This window comes from Dermacentor variabilis, chromosome 4, assembly GCF_050947875.1.
Source record: "Dermacentor variabilis isolate Ectoservices chromosome 4, ASM5094787v1, whole genome shotgun sequence".
Lineage (NCBI taxonomy): Eukaryota > Metazoa > Arthropoda > Arachnida > Ixodida > Ixodidae > Dermacentor > Dermacentor variabilis.
The window spans coordinates 227,255,750-227,270,669 of record NC_134571.1 but is presented as its reverse complement, the minus strand read 5'-3'; the positions used below and the strand labels follow the sequence as shown (position 1 = coordinate 227,270,669).

Genomic DNA, 14,920 nt, shown 5'->3' with positions numbered 1-14,920 from the left:
TAGTTTGTTGTCGGCACAACGGTCCCATTCGCGTTGCCATTTTACCGTGAAGGCTTTTCTAATTGCACGGATGCTATCATTATATGGTAGTTTCGTGTTTGTAATATTTTTGTATGCTGCCATCAATGCACAGCTATCAGCTGCTTCGTTACCTGGTATCCCGACATGGCTTGGGACCCAACAGAAACGAATTGACCTCCCGTATTCGTTAAGCACCAACATGTTTAAAATGTCTCCTATCAGGGGTTCACACTCAGATTTCAACTGTAGAGCTTTCAGTGAGCTTAAAGAGTCAGTGTATATGACTGCATGTTCGTGTTTATCAGTTATAATCTTTTTAACAACAACCCAGATAGCGTAAACTTCAGCCGTGAAAACAGAAGCGTGTTGTGGTAATCGAATACTTGTTTCCCACTTTTCCGCTACGGCCCCCACACCCACGTGGTCTTTTGTTTTAGAGCCATCAGTGTAATATTGCATGTTATTTTGATATTTGTCCTGAAGTGCACGGAATTCTTGTATAATGTGTTCGTGTGGGATGTCTCTTTTCTTTAGATGTGTTAACGTCCAATCACATAAGTGTGTGAAATCGTACCACGGAGCCAGCCGTTGTGGTTTCTTGGCAACCTGGAGGACTTCGTGGGGAATGTCATAATCCCGACAGTATTGCTCATACCGCAGGACAAGTGGCCTAATCGAGTTCGGTTTATTTGTGTAGTGTAAGCGTGTGTTGCATTGTGTGAGGATGTTGTAGCATATGTGTTGGGGTGATGACTGAATTTTGAGTACGTAGGAAAATGTGAGGAATGCTCTGCGCTGCTGTAAGGAGGGTTCATTACACTCGACGTATAAACTTGGAATAGGTGAAGTTCAGTAGGCACCACTTGCCAGTCGCAGTCCGATGTTATGTACCGGATCAAGTCGTTGGATGTAGGACTGTCTGGCTGAACCGTAAACCACGCAGCCGTAGTCTAAAAGGCTACGCACAAGAGACCGGTAAACACGTAAAAGGCAGGTTCGGTCGGAACCCCAGTGCTTATGGGACAAAATTTTAAGAATATTTAGAGCTTTATTTGCTTTGATCTTTAGTGCTTTTATGTGAGTTAGGAAGTTCAGTTTAGTGTCAAAGGTTACTCCTAAAAACTTATGATCTTGTTTCACCGGCAGTATGGTGTCGTTCAATTTTAGAACTGGATCGCTGTGTAGCCCTCGTTTCTGAGAGAACAAAACAGTAACTGTTTTCTGTGTGGAGAAACGGAAACCATTTTTGTTAGCCCATTGTGTAAGCTTATTTATTGTCATTTGAAGTTGCCTTTCACAGGTTGGCAAATTTGAGGCGCGGCAAGCCACTTGGAGATCGTCTACGTAAACAGAGTGCATAAGAGACGGCGGTATAATCTTATTAACTGAGTTCATTTTTACTATAAACAGTGTCGTGCTGAGAACACAGCCTTGTGGAACGCCATTTTCCTGCGTAAACGTATGAGAATGTACTGTACCCAGACGTACCTGAAATGTTCTATTAGATATAAAATCAGCTAGGCAATTTAGCATTTTACCACGGATGCCGAGGTCAGCCAGGTCTCTTAAAATTCCGTATCTCCATGTGGTATCATAGGCTTTTTCCAAATCGAAGAAAACTGCAAGACAGTGTTGTTTGTGTAAAAACGCATATCGAATTTCATGTTCTAGACGGACAAGATGGTCAGTAGTTGAACAGCCCTTTTGATATCCACACTGGTGGGGGTCTATGAGGTTTCTTGATTCTAAGATAAATGAGAGTCTAATATTGATAATGGTTTCATATGATTTTGCCAGACAGCTTGTGAGGGAAATGGGTCTGTAGTTGCTTGCGGATGTTGGGGATTTACCGGCTTTTAGAAATGGTACTACTATTGCTTTTTTCCATTCTTCGGGCATTATACCAGATTCCCAGATTATGTTGAAAAACTTAAGGAGAGCTTCTACAGATGCCTGGGATAGATGAGCCAGCATGGCGTAGTGGATACGGTCGTGTCCTGGCGCTGTGTTTTTACCTGCAGAAAGGACTCTGTTTATTTCTTGTTGTGTGAGGGGGGAATTGTACGGTTCATTTAACGCGCCAGTAGTGGGTAGCTTCTGTTTTTCAGCAGACTGTTTGTACTGTAAGAATTCCTTCGTATAATTTCCTGAACTGGATACATCACGGAAATGTTCGCCAAGTATATCTGCCTGTTCTTGTATTGTTGTTTGTGTGTCTGGACTTGTAAGTAACGGTATTGTGTAAGATGAGTAATCTCCCCGAAACTTTCCTACCTGTTCCCACATGCGTTTAGACGTAACTGTACTGTTTATGGAAGATACGTATTTCTTCCACGATGATTTTTCTGCCTGCCTTCTGATAAATCGTGCCTTGGCTTTGGCCTGTTTAAAGCATAAAAGGTTGGTATAGGTGGGGTGTCTTCGTAACATACCCCAGGCCCTATTTTGAAGCTTTTTGGTTTCTGTGCACTCGGGGGTCCACCAGGGGAAACTTTTTTTGCGCACAAGACTGGATGTTTGAGGTATTGCCTTTTCTGCCGCTGAAACTAAAACTGTAGTGAACTTCTCATTAATTTCATTTACATTGAGTTCATTTAAACAGACATCTTCAAGTTTTGCATGTTTCATAAAAAGCGGCCAGTCGGCAAGATGTATTTTCCAGCGACGTGGCTTAGAGTTTATTGTAGGTAATGTGGATGAGAGCTTGATAAATGCCGGCAAATGATCACTTCCATATGAAGTGTCGGGGACTTCCCATTTAAAATCGCTAAATACAGACGGTGAGCAGAAGGCTAAATCTAGACAGCTGAATTTGCGTGAGCTTGGTGAGAAATATGTTGGTGAACCCGAGTTTAACAGACATATGCTGTTAGACAAAATAAAATCTTCGATTACTTGCCCTCTTTGGTCTGTTCTATCGCTACCCCAGAGGCTACAATGGGCATTAAAATCTCCTACCAGAATAAAAGGCTCCGGCAACTGGTGTATTAGATTTTCCAGTTGTCTAATAGTAAAATGAGTATGGGGTGGGATGTAAAGTGAACAGATGGTGATGGTTTTATGCGATAGAACGGTGACGGCAACAGCCTCGAGAGAAGTATTCAGTTGAACATTTCGTGTAGGGGTGCCGCCCTGAACGACTATGGCAACTCCTCCTGACAAACGGCTAGAGTGTTCGCGGTCTTTTCGGACAACGGTGAAACCTTTGAGAATGTTAGTATGTTTCGGACCAAGATTCGTTTCTTGGAGACACACTGCAACTGGCCAAAAAGTGTTGATAATGTCTTTGATGTCACCTATATTGTGTATAAGACCTCTGCAATTCCAGTGAACAATGAAAGCCATGTTTCTAAAATGAAAAATGTAGTGGTGTTTGCGAACTTAAAAAACTAAAGGTGACATGCGATACGGGACAGTACACGTTTAATGGGCGGTAACCGTTCAGGTTGCCTGTCCCTTTTTCTGTAGAGTTATAAGGACCTTGTCCTTCTTAGGGCGCTCAGAAGAGCGCTGTTCTTTTGGCGTCAATGACGCCGGGGTTTTAGTGTCGACCTCCATTGCCTTCTCTGAGGCGCTGGATGATCGAGAGCCAGGCGCCGAGACACGCGCCTCGGGCCTTGGCGTTCTGTTTAGCCTGGGAACCTGCGGGACGACTGTCTGCAGGGCCGTCTTGGATGATGGTGGAGTAGCACTAGCTGCTGCCACCGAGGGGGCGGATGGAGTTGCTACAGGACCACTGACTGCGACCTCTGTAGACTCCTGAGACCGATGTGGCGCTGCCCCCTGTCGCGCCACATTGGCATAGCTTATTTGAGGTAAGAGTGAAAGCCTCTTCCTTGCTTCAAAAAATGAAATCTTTTCTTTTATTGTGAGAGCAATCACTTCCTTCTCCTTCTTCCAACAGGGACATGATCGTGAATACGCTGGATGATCCCCTTTGCAGTTCACACAGCGTGGGGGAGCGTTACAGTTTTCAGATGGGTGATCGTTGGCACTGCATTTCGCGCATGTTTCTTTGCCTCTGCATGATTGTGATGCGTGGCCGAACCTCTGGCACTTAAAACATCGCCTCGGGTTCGGTATATATGGCCTGACATTTATCTTTAGGTATCCTGCGTCGAGAGAAGTGGGAAGAATACTAGTACCAAATGTGAGGATCACATGTTTGGTCGGGAGTTGTTCATTGTTTCTTCGGATTGTAATTCTCTGTACTTTAATGACATTCTGTTCTTGGAACCCTTCGAGAAGTTCCTCGTCACTCAAGCTGAGAAAATCTTCCTCTGAGATAACGCCCCTGCTGGTGTTTAGGGAGCGATGGGGAGAAATTGTGACTTTGATTTCACCAATACTGGCGAGTTCGGACAGCTTTGGCACTTGTTCTTTGTTTCTCAGTTCTATAAGTAGGTCTCCACTGGTCATTTTCGAGGCTTTATAGTCTTTGCCAATTTTTTCTACGAGGCATTTCGCCACCAAGAAAGGAGATAGCTTACGCATGCTTTGTGATCCTTCACTATGCAAGACGTGGTAACGTTGGAAGTTGTCTATGTCGGTTCGGAGGGTGAATTGAAAAGGTGCATCGGTGCGGCCTCTTTTCAGAGGCCGATCTGGAAGTCGCGGAAAAGCTTCTGCCATAATATGGTTTGAAATTCGGCGGCGGTGGTAGCCACCCACCACCGAGCCCAACAAGGGGACGCTACAGGTTGTGAGCAACCTGCACACGCCAGCTATGCACCGCCACTATAACCTAATGCATATAACCAAGACTGGATATACTACACACGGTTAACCCTTGCCGCCAGGAAATTCGGAAGTAAGAAGAAGTGAAAAGAAGACAGGAAAGATGAAAAGGCTAGAGAGAAAGTCGAAGATTGAAGAGGAGGACAGGAAAAGGCGACTGCCGATTTCCCCCGGGTGGGTCAGTCCGGGGGTGCCGTCTACGTGAAGCAGAGGCCAAAGAGGTGTGTTGCCTCCACCGGGGGGCCTTAAAGGTCCGAACACCCGGCATCGGCTCAACCCCCAGGATCCCCCTTTCCCCGGACACGGCTAAGCCGCGCACGGCTACACGCGGGAGGGTCCAACTCTCGTGTGCTCGGGTCCGTGGTGTCGCAACACACCAAACGCCTGCTTGCGCAGACGCCCCTGCGGGGCACTTTCTTAGGTATTTGTGTACACATACAAAAAGAGCACTAGTAGTGCTAGCCAGGACCACTCGTAGCCAACAACAGCACATGTGGAACATCCCTTTTTAAGAACAGGAGTCACATAGTAAATCAGCTTTGCAGCAAGCAACTGGTCAAAGGTATTTTCTTTGGCTGCCTTGATGCCATGAGGGAGCATTTAAGGGCTTGTTGTCCAGTTGTCTAATCCTGAAGTCATACAATTTGACATCATCAGTTAGAGATGTTCCACATCCCCTGACATGGCCGAGAGAAGCAGTGCTGGCCAACCCTCCCAGGACTACCCCTTACACATACACAGATAGCCAAGTAAATGGGAGGACGACCACATCAGTAGCTTAATTGGCAATGCACGGCATGCTTAATGCACAGTATGGGGGTTCGGTTCCCACCTTCAGCAAGTTGTCTTTCTATCAACTTTCACTTCCTCTTTACTTATTATTTCTACATTATGATTTCCCCTACATATTGTCCAGCTTCACTGTCTGCTTCCTTCACAACATAGTAAATAACAGAAAATTGGGTCCATCAATTTCCTTTATTCTTTGTGCCTCGTTCTCTACTGCTGCTGATAGTTTACAAAATCTCCTTCACAATCTGTCCTTGTGTGAAGAGAAATTCAATCACCGGACAACACCCTGTTTGAGAAAAGTCCAAAGTGATCGACAACTTCTTCGGTTTGGTGCTGAAAAAGATTTGAGAAAAAATACTCAGTAGTCATCCAAAACATATTTTTACACAATGCCTTAAAAAGTTTTTATTAGACAAGAGGATCATGCTAAGGGATAAAACTTATCAGAATTTTGTTATACAGATCAAGAGATTACTTTAACTGTGAGGTTTTGACATGTAACTTCACTGTGGTTTACATCGAAGGTTCTAGTTTATTTTGACCACCGGAGATTCCTTAAAGTGCGCCCAAAGCTCAAATGCAAGTGTTTTTACGTTTCACCCCCATCAAACTGTGGCTGTTAGAGCCGGGAATCAAACCACTGAGCTTGTGCTCAGCAGGGCACTATAGACACTGAGCTGCTGCAACGGATACCAAGGGATGACTGAAACAAGGCTTGCGAAATTCCACAAGGTGAAGAAAGACTCACGGGATGAAAAATTGGCATTTTCTTGATTGGCATGAGCCTAGAAACTTACACATTTGCGTACACCCACCTACCAGTATAGTGTCTTTACATTTCACATCTACTTAGTGCAGGTTCTACAATGACAAATTCCTGATTCGAGCTCAAGAATAGCGCGAAAATAAAATCCAAGAGAAGGACAGGACACAAAGCTTGATTCCTACAATGAATCTACGTCGTATTTCCATACAAGTTGCGAAGAATGTTCGTGCAAGCATGGTGCCTCAGATAACAGCGTAAGAAACAACAATGCTAGTATACATATCAGTTTAGGAAACAAGCTGCACCGCATTCTGGCTTCAAGACAAACTTAATTTGAGAGCAAGATTGAGCCTGAGTAGAACACGTTCCTATATACTGGTTTTCATAGTTTAGATTAGGGTTTCTCAACATGTGCATTTTGAAGTGTTGTGAGCAGGCGCAGAATGTAGATGCTGTAGCCTTCTTTGGGCTTTCTAGCAGGTTCTCAAGCAAGTCGTGATTCACAATCGAGCCGAGAAATCCGTGATTAGGGAAACCGTACAGTAGACGAAGAGTAGAGGTAAACGCTGCATTGAGTGCCATAAAAATTTGCGACAGCTCACTTACTCGCACATTATGCAAAGCCCCACGAAAGATGGAAAAAAAAAAGGAAAAGTCTTCACGATCAACGTACTCAAGTAAGCGACAGCAACAAACGTTTAGAAATATTTTAAACCTTTCTGTCATAAGAGAAGAAAGTGCCGCCAAGCTGAAGACACTCACGAGCTCCATTTACAACAAATTCAGCAAACAAGAGCAACAGCACTGAAAAACTGAACAGTAAGCTGCACAAAACCACGTTATGAACCATAACAGGCACTGCAAGGTATAAGGAAATGAGTTGCTTTAGGCGTGGGCCCAAGTGTCGCTCATGATCGCAAGCTCAGGCACATTTCGGTTGTCCCAGCACAACTAACTAGCATATTTTGCTACACAATACAGTAAGGAACCATAAATTTATGTTTTAACTAAGATCAAAAGTGGAAGCAGCGCGCGCAAACTGTAGCAAAATTGTTAACTGGAACACGCCATACTTGTTTAAACGTCACAATCACGTGGTCAAAAATGTGACATCACTTCCGTGCATGGCAGTAGCGTTTTGGTATGGCATTTCGCCTCTACTACGCGTGTCACCAGTCACCGCCTTTTTTTAAAAACCCATATGGGTCTCAAGAATTTTCCTTTTCGTGTACCCTCCTTGATCTTGCGGGTTTCTACAGAACTGATTTGCCAATAACTGGGGTTAGGAGCAGGCAAATGTTCGGAATTGTCATTCTTCTGCCTGTCCGTGTAGAGGTTAAGATGTCCTCTTTGCCACATTAGGGCGAGAAAATTGTTTAATAAATCAAGATTAACATAAAATACATGTTTTCTTTAGATCGTTGCTCTGGGTGATCTAGTGCCTCACTTGAAACAATTTTTGTGTTTCCATCGCTATGAATGTTCGCACTCATGCAAAAAAAAAAAGACCCATTCTGTCACGCCAAAAATGTGTGCAACAGTGTACAACATTTATCGACGTGAAAGCAAATAATTTTGCTAGTGGCTCTCATACCACGAGACAAGGGTGTATGAAAAATCATGCCAACCATTTTGCATTGTGCTGTGGGTTGGTCTATGAGATACCTCTCGGCTGTGGCAAGTTCTATGTAGACCAAACGGCCCAATGCCTAAATGACTATTTGAGGGAGTATTCAAACAATTTAAATAAACCGGATGGTGCAGCGCACATTGCAAGGCCTGCTCATGTGAGCCGTGCTTTCCAACATTGTGATCCTGGGCAGAAGTAGCAACAAAACAGCACATGAACTCGCGAAGGAATATTTTATCAGAGAGATGGTGCACATGTCAGTAGCACTTCAACTGCCTTAATTCCCCAGAAGTGCACTTGTTTAATGCCGATTTGTAGCATTACTAGACAAACTAGCACTGTCACAACATTCGCCTCTTGCATGTGCACAAAATTTGTACCCTATCTTCCATCCTTTGAATCATTAAGTCAGTTGGTAGTTCGCACTTTCATGCGTCCTTCTTCTATAAATATCTTTTTGCGCACAAAAAAAAAAGATGCGTCGCAGATTTCACCAACTTGCCCAAGACGAAGTCCTAGTCAGTTTCAAAAATTTCCTTCAGAGATTTTCTTGTTGTGATGAGAATTTCTGTCAATGCATGGCACTCTGTTCGAACAAAGGGACAGGTGGTTGACAACTTCACTGAAGATGGGAGAAAAGAAAGGTTATAGAGGCAAAGATTGTCACATTATCACCCAGATATGTTCCCTAACGCAATGCCTAAAGAGTTTTTTTTTTTGTTGGACAAAAGGATCAGGGTAAAGCTCAAGACCTATGAGCATTCTATTGCACAGACAAAAGGATTAACCAAACAAGCCCTGTGAAGTGCAGCAAGGTCAAGGAAGATTCATACAATGGAAACGGCATTTGCTTGAGAGCGGCATGCATGGACCTGCAAGCCCACACTGGTCATATTAGCATGCATTTCACATGTATAACAAAATGCAGGTTCCTGCAATGAAGCTACGTCATGTCTACAAACAAGTTGCGAGGAACATTTGCGCAAACCTGGTACCTCGCACAGCGCCATCATAAGAAGCAATACTAAATAGCAGCTTAGCAAACTAGCTGGAAGAAATTTAAGAAAATTTCTCGGTCTTCAAGACAGCCAAACTTTACAACAAAATTGAACCAAAGTAGAGCTATGAGTGGCTGGGCCACCTTTTGCAATATTTGTCTTCATAGTTTACATTCAGGTTGCTCAACATGTGCCTTTTGAACTGTAACGAGCAGGTGCACAAGCAAGTCGCGATTCGCTAGCCACCAAAATCCGAGGTAAACAGGGAAACAGCATGAAGATGCAAGACAAGAAACAGTAGAGGTAAATGCGACATTGCCGTAAAAAAATTGCAACAGCACTTACTCGGGCAATATATGCAACAGCAATCCTACGAAGGATGAAGAAGAAACTTTAATAGAGAATGGTCCGGCAGTTTTTGTCAGGTGGCGGCTCGAAGTCGTTGAACTCGAGCGGCAATTTCGGCTTGCCGGATGGCCCAGAGCTGCGGTCTGCCAACTCTGAACTTTTGAGAGTCGTCTCCCAGCGGCGGCAACGCCGATGGAGAAGGTCCCCGGCGGCCCTCGAAGCCGGGGCGGCGCCGGGAAGAAGCGAGCTCGAGGCTTCCCGCACTCTGGCTGCAGCGACAAGAGTTTAGAACGCGTTTAAACGTTTTTACCATAAGAGAAAAAAGTTCTGCCATACTGAAAGCCAACATGTGCCCCATTCACAACAGCAAATTCAACAAACAAGAGCACTGAAAAACGTAACAGGAGCTACATAAGACCACACTACCAACCATAAACGCGCTGCAAGGCATAAGGAAACGAGCTGCTCCAGCGTTGCGTCCAAGTGTCGCTCGTGATCGCAAGTTCGAACACCATCCGATTCTTCCAGCGCAACTAGAACAACATTCTAGCACACAATACAGTAAGAAACCGTAAAATTGTGTCTTAGCTAAGCTGAAAAGCTGAAGCAGCTCCAGCAGCGCGCGCAAAACTATAAACCGGAACACGTCATACTTGTTTAAACAACGTCATCATAACTCTGACGTCACTTCCGTGCGTGGCAGCAGCGTTTTAGTATGGCATTTCGCTACTACCACGTGCGTGTCAGCAGCTTACGCCGGGAGCAAATTGGCCTCGAGCTCCACCACTGGAAAAGCTGGCGCCACCGTCGGCGTGACGTGCTAGGAGGGATCACGTGGGCATAGCGGCCGCGTCGGCTGCTTCGGGAGCGCCGAAGCGAGCTGAAAACGAGTTTAAATTCCCTCGTACGCTGCGGTCCTCATTTAGTGGCGAGATTTTCCCGCTTCGAGTGTCCTTTACAACGCTTGAAAGCACTACAATAGGTAGTGGCTGCCTTTGAAGGCGCACAACATGGTAGGCTACTGCTCGGTGCCGCAATGCCGGACGCACGCGACGGAGCACGGTGTCAGCCTTATTCACACGTAGCCGCAGGACAAGAAGCTGTATGAAGCTTGGCTCGCGAAACATAAAACCGGCAAACAGTCATCGGCTACAACTCGGGTATGCAGCAAGCATAGACGCGAGGAAGATTGCGGCTACGGCGCCCGGTCTGCGATGTTCTGAAAACGCGCACTGAGGCGCTCGCCCGAGTCCGCTGCCCGACTAATGTCATGACGGTTTGGTCTATGAATTTGTCGATGCTATAGATACTGGCAAGTTCAGTGGAGTGGAAAGGCAGCGGTAAGAAGCACACTTAAAGAAAGCATGGCATATGGTCATGTTTGTGTTATGAATTAATGCACTGGATTACAAAAAAGGAGCAGCGGGGAATTGCACGCTGAGAACACCGACAAACATACAGTGCGACGCAACTCGAGAAATAGTATTGAAAGGTCAAAGAATTTAGTAGAAAAAAAAGATTGAATCGTCGCGACGGCACATCACATTCCCCGTAGGCGTCGAAGTCTCTACAATGAAATTATTTTTGAACAGCTCTGATATCGCCCACGCAACAATGGTTGCTTGTATACTGTCAAATGCTCATATTCTGCGGCCTAAAGCTCATGGCACGGTGCGAAAACGCGCGCGCAGAGAAAGCGAAACAGTGCGCGGACAAGCATGCAGACGCGCAGTCGGTCGCTGCGAATCTGCGCGATCGCTGCATTGAGGCTTCATTCTATTACGCTCCATTTAGTTATACAAACACTATAAGAACATATTTCAGATAGTTTGCTCTCAACATTTCCCTACCTTTCACGTAAGAAGCCGGTTCGGGAGACTCCATCGCGGCGACTGCGCGCAGTGGCGTTCACTGTACGTATTCGGTAAAGAGAGCGTCTGTAAACGATTGTGTGCTTTCAGTTTGCCCAACATTATTATTTAGACAGTAAGAAACTTCTCTCGTTTCGAAAGTACTTACAGAAATGTCCGGGAGAGCTCGCGCGTGATGTTTTCAGTGAGCGCTGACAGCAAAACCCATGAGGAGCGCGCCACGTGATCCCTCATACTACGCCAGCGAGGCGCTTCCGATAGATGGCGACTCCGTAACTCCTCGCCGCCAATAGAAACACGCCGCCGGGGTTCTCTAGAAAGCACGGGTCACACAACGCAGATTCTGTACTGCCAGAGCTCACCGAGGCCAAAGCCGCACTGCCGCACCGCCACTACTCACGGCTTTCCGCCAAGTAACACAGAACCTACAACCACCACACAAGCAACGCACGCACGATCACATGAGCAATGTTGAACAATGCGCGGTCCAGAGAACGATCACGCCGAGGACGAACACGACACGGCGTCGCTCGGCGCCAGCATCGCGCCTTCTCAAAAATCCCTAAACGATGCTGTCCCTAGGCACCTAGGATCAGATCACGTGAGGGATTTTTGTACGACACGGAGGAAGGAAACTAAGGAGAGGCCCTACCCCCTCCGCGCGCTAGGAGAAAAATGTGGCGAAAATGACGTAGTAGGTTCTCAATTTTTTCCTGCTTTTTTTATTTCTTTTGCTGTATGGCCACGCCTTTTGGGCCACAATGGCGGCGTTGGTATGGTTTTGAGCCACGGAAGAAGGAAACTAAGGAGAGGCCCTACCCCCTCCGCGCGCTAGGAAAAAAGTGTGGCGGAAATGACGTAGTAGGTACGCAATTTTTTTTGCTGTATGGCCACGCCTTTTGGGCCACAATGGCGGCGTTGTTATGGTTTTGAGCGCTCACACGTGTTGCTCTGGTAGGTTTTGTGCCGTGGCAAAGGCGCTGTGTGGGCGGGTTTGCGTTAGACACCGTGTCTTGTTGCGCTGTGTTACCTGCACCGTGCTCTGCCGGATGTCGCGCGAGCGCGCGCGCTCCGCGCGCGAAACCACGCGCAGCGCGGCGTGGTTTCGCGAAAGATGTAAACAAGAGAGGAGGGTGGCCCAAAAGGCGGAGCATCGCCATGAGCAACGCCAACTTCCGGCTTCAGTTTCGCTTCACAAAGAGTGACGTCAGGGCCTCTCCTTAGTTTCCTTCCTCCGTGTTGTACGACAAATAGACGCACGCCCGGAAGCTGGTCCCAAAACGCGTTCCTGCCACGTGACGGCGCTGCCGGCCGGGGCGCCGTTTAGGGCGCCGTGGTTTCTCAGGGCGTCTGCATACCTCCGAGCGGGAAAATGATTTGGTAGCGTTTAGTGTTTGCGTTTGAATGCGTTAAAATCTGACCAGACTTTTTTCTCTACATTGTAGATGCTGAGAGAACTTAATGATGTTTCGCTGCTCTCATTCCACATGGGAACAGCGAGCACCGACTACGCAGCCGACACAGCAACGGTTTTTGCGACCACCTCTTGCCGAGATTAGCGCGCTTATGCCTTACCGAAAATATAGTTCATAGGAATTGCCGCGCAAGGCGAGCGCATTGGAATAACCTTGAATGTGTCGATCGCACATAAGTCAGATATTTGGGATTGCAACATTACTTTAAATGGAGGAAGTTCATGCAATATATAAGCATTGTGGTGAAGAAATTCTAGAAAGTAAAAAGCGCTTGCGACTTAATACATGTTTATTGGAAATAACACAGTTATTGCATAACATCACATTCTTACAAAACGCAGGGCTTAACCTTCTTGGCTTTGTTGTGGATGACACACTGATTTAAGCTTTTGAGGAAAAAGTGAATACGTGTTATACAATAAAACCTAGACACCGATCCTGTTAGATCAGCGGAATGCCTCCTGCAGCCAATCTGTGGCACATTGGCTGCTAAAACAAGAAATTCTTCACAACTTTTGCGTGCAGTCGCGTAGTGCTAAATGCACGAGTGAACCTGTCCTCGAGTGTCTGAATGAGGTTGTATAGACATGCTGAGGGATACAGAAGCCCCCGAGACGCGGTCCCGTATGACAACAGCAGAAGTCGGTCGAGAATACAAAGCTTGGACCCCATCTGCCGAAAACCCACACTAAAACCAGCCCCTTCCAGAACACAGAAAAGGTACCTATAGCTAATGATGCCGAAAGCCTTCTCCTGATCGAAGGAGCAAAGAATACCGGAAGTTTCCTGGTATTTCCCTCCAGGAGAAGGTCCCTCACTGCTAAACCGTGAAGCTGAGTAGAGCGCCCCTGGACACTACATGCCCGGTATGGACCCAAAACAGTGCTGAGCACTGCTGTGAGTCGCGTACACAGGCACTTTGCTATGAGCTTATAATCGCAGTTCAGAAGCGTGATTGGACGCCATGCTCTCAGATCGGAGCTCCTCGACTCGTCCTTACAAAGGAGAGTGATTAGCCCCTCTCGTTGAGACGCTAAGTCCCTTCACCGAGTAGCCTGTTCACCAGTGATATGAACGGCTTCGCTAACAGTGTCTAAAATTTAACATAAAATTCGACTGTCAGACCATCGGATCCTGGACTGCGATTACGCTTCATAGACTTCAAGGTCGAAAATAGCTCGTGCTCATCTATGGCTGAGTCGCACGTTTGTGGCGGCTCAGCTGGTGAAGCAAACGGAAAGACAGCTGGAGAGGCAACTGGAGAGGCACACAAGGTCATGTAAAACTGCCTCGCCAGTGCGAGAACTCCATCTGGTGAGTCGACTATGCTACCATCACTTGGATCTATTAGGGAAAAGAGAGTTGTGTTCTTCCTTGAAAGATGCTTACGTAGGACGTTTCTGCTGCACCACGCTTCCATTTCCCACAGCTCTGCTCAGGCTGTGGCCCTCAAGCCGTCCCAGCGTCGCTGCAGGAGAATCCGAAGTTCCTTTCGGAGTGAGGCCAGAGCCGAAGCAACACCAGGCCCGCCGGACAGTGGCCTCGAGAGCAGGAGGATCGCGTCGGAGACGATTTTAATCTCCCCACGCTCCTCGTGCGCTCGAAGCTTGCCCCAAGACCTGAAGCACTCACGCACTCTGACCTTCACGTCATCCCATTCTGTGCCACTTAGATTCGCTGTGTTGTGAAGCGATCGAAATTTAGGAAACGCGAGAAAAATACAGCTGCACTATACCGACCACGAGAGTTACTTTGCACTGCACCGTGGCCTACGAGACTGACAAGCTCCCGCGCTAGCCACCCTACCCGCGCCCCCGACGGAAGCGCCAAATTTTACCCCAGTGGGAGGAACGCGTAGCGGGGCCTCCCTAGGCAATGGCGGCGGCGCCGCGGTCTTCACACCTTCCAATTCTAGCCACCCTACCCATATTAGGGTGGCTAGAAGGGGAGGTGTGAATACCGGCGGCGCAAACGTGGCCCCACAGCGCACCGATGCCGCGGGGCGGCGCTGTTGACCAAGGCGGGGTAAGCACGCAGCCGAAATGAGCGCCTCGCCTGCCTCGCGTCGGCTGCATCTCTACCACCGAAGGGAAAGTGAGCCTGTTTCGGGTATCGCGTGCTTTCTGCGCGCGTCAAAGAATTAATCTTTATCATGACAACAATGTTATGTCAGCCCACATCGTTACACCTGCGAAATTTTACGGGCCCAGTTCGCACTGTATCGAGATTCAAACGCGTTTCGTCTGTGCGCATTTCGTGAGCTGGCTTTGGGTGTTAGGGGT

General features: G+C 47.0%; 1 long non-coding RNA gene across 2 annotated transcripts; it reads right to left on the bottom strand.

Moving 5' to 3' along the window:
- Nucleotides 1–5,722: 5,722 nt before the first annotated feature.
- On the bottom strand, nt 5,723–10,026 carry LOC142580150 (uncharacterized). 2 transcript variants are annotated; one of them, XR_012827588.1, is made up of 3 exons: nt 9,723–10,026; nt 8,445–9,561; nt 5,723–5,883 (listed from the first exon to the last, which is right to left on the bottom strand). It is a non-coding gene; the product is annotated as an uncharacterized LOC142580150 (long non-coding RNA). The 2 variants fall into 2 exon arrangements; XR_012827589.1 differs by having other exon boundaries at nt 8,449–9,561.
- Between the last annotated feature and the right edge of the window lie 4,894 nt (nt 10,027–14,920).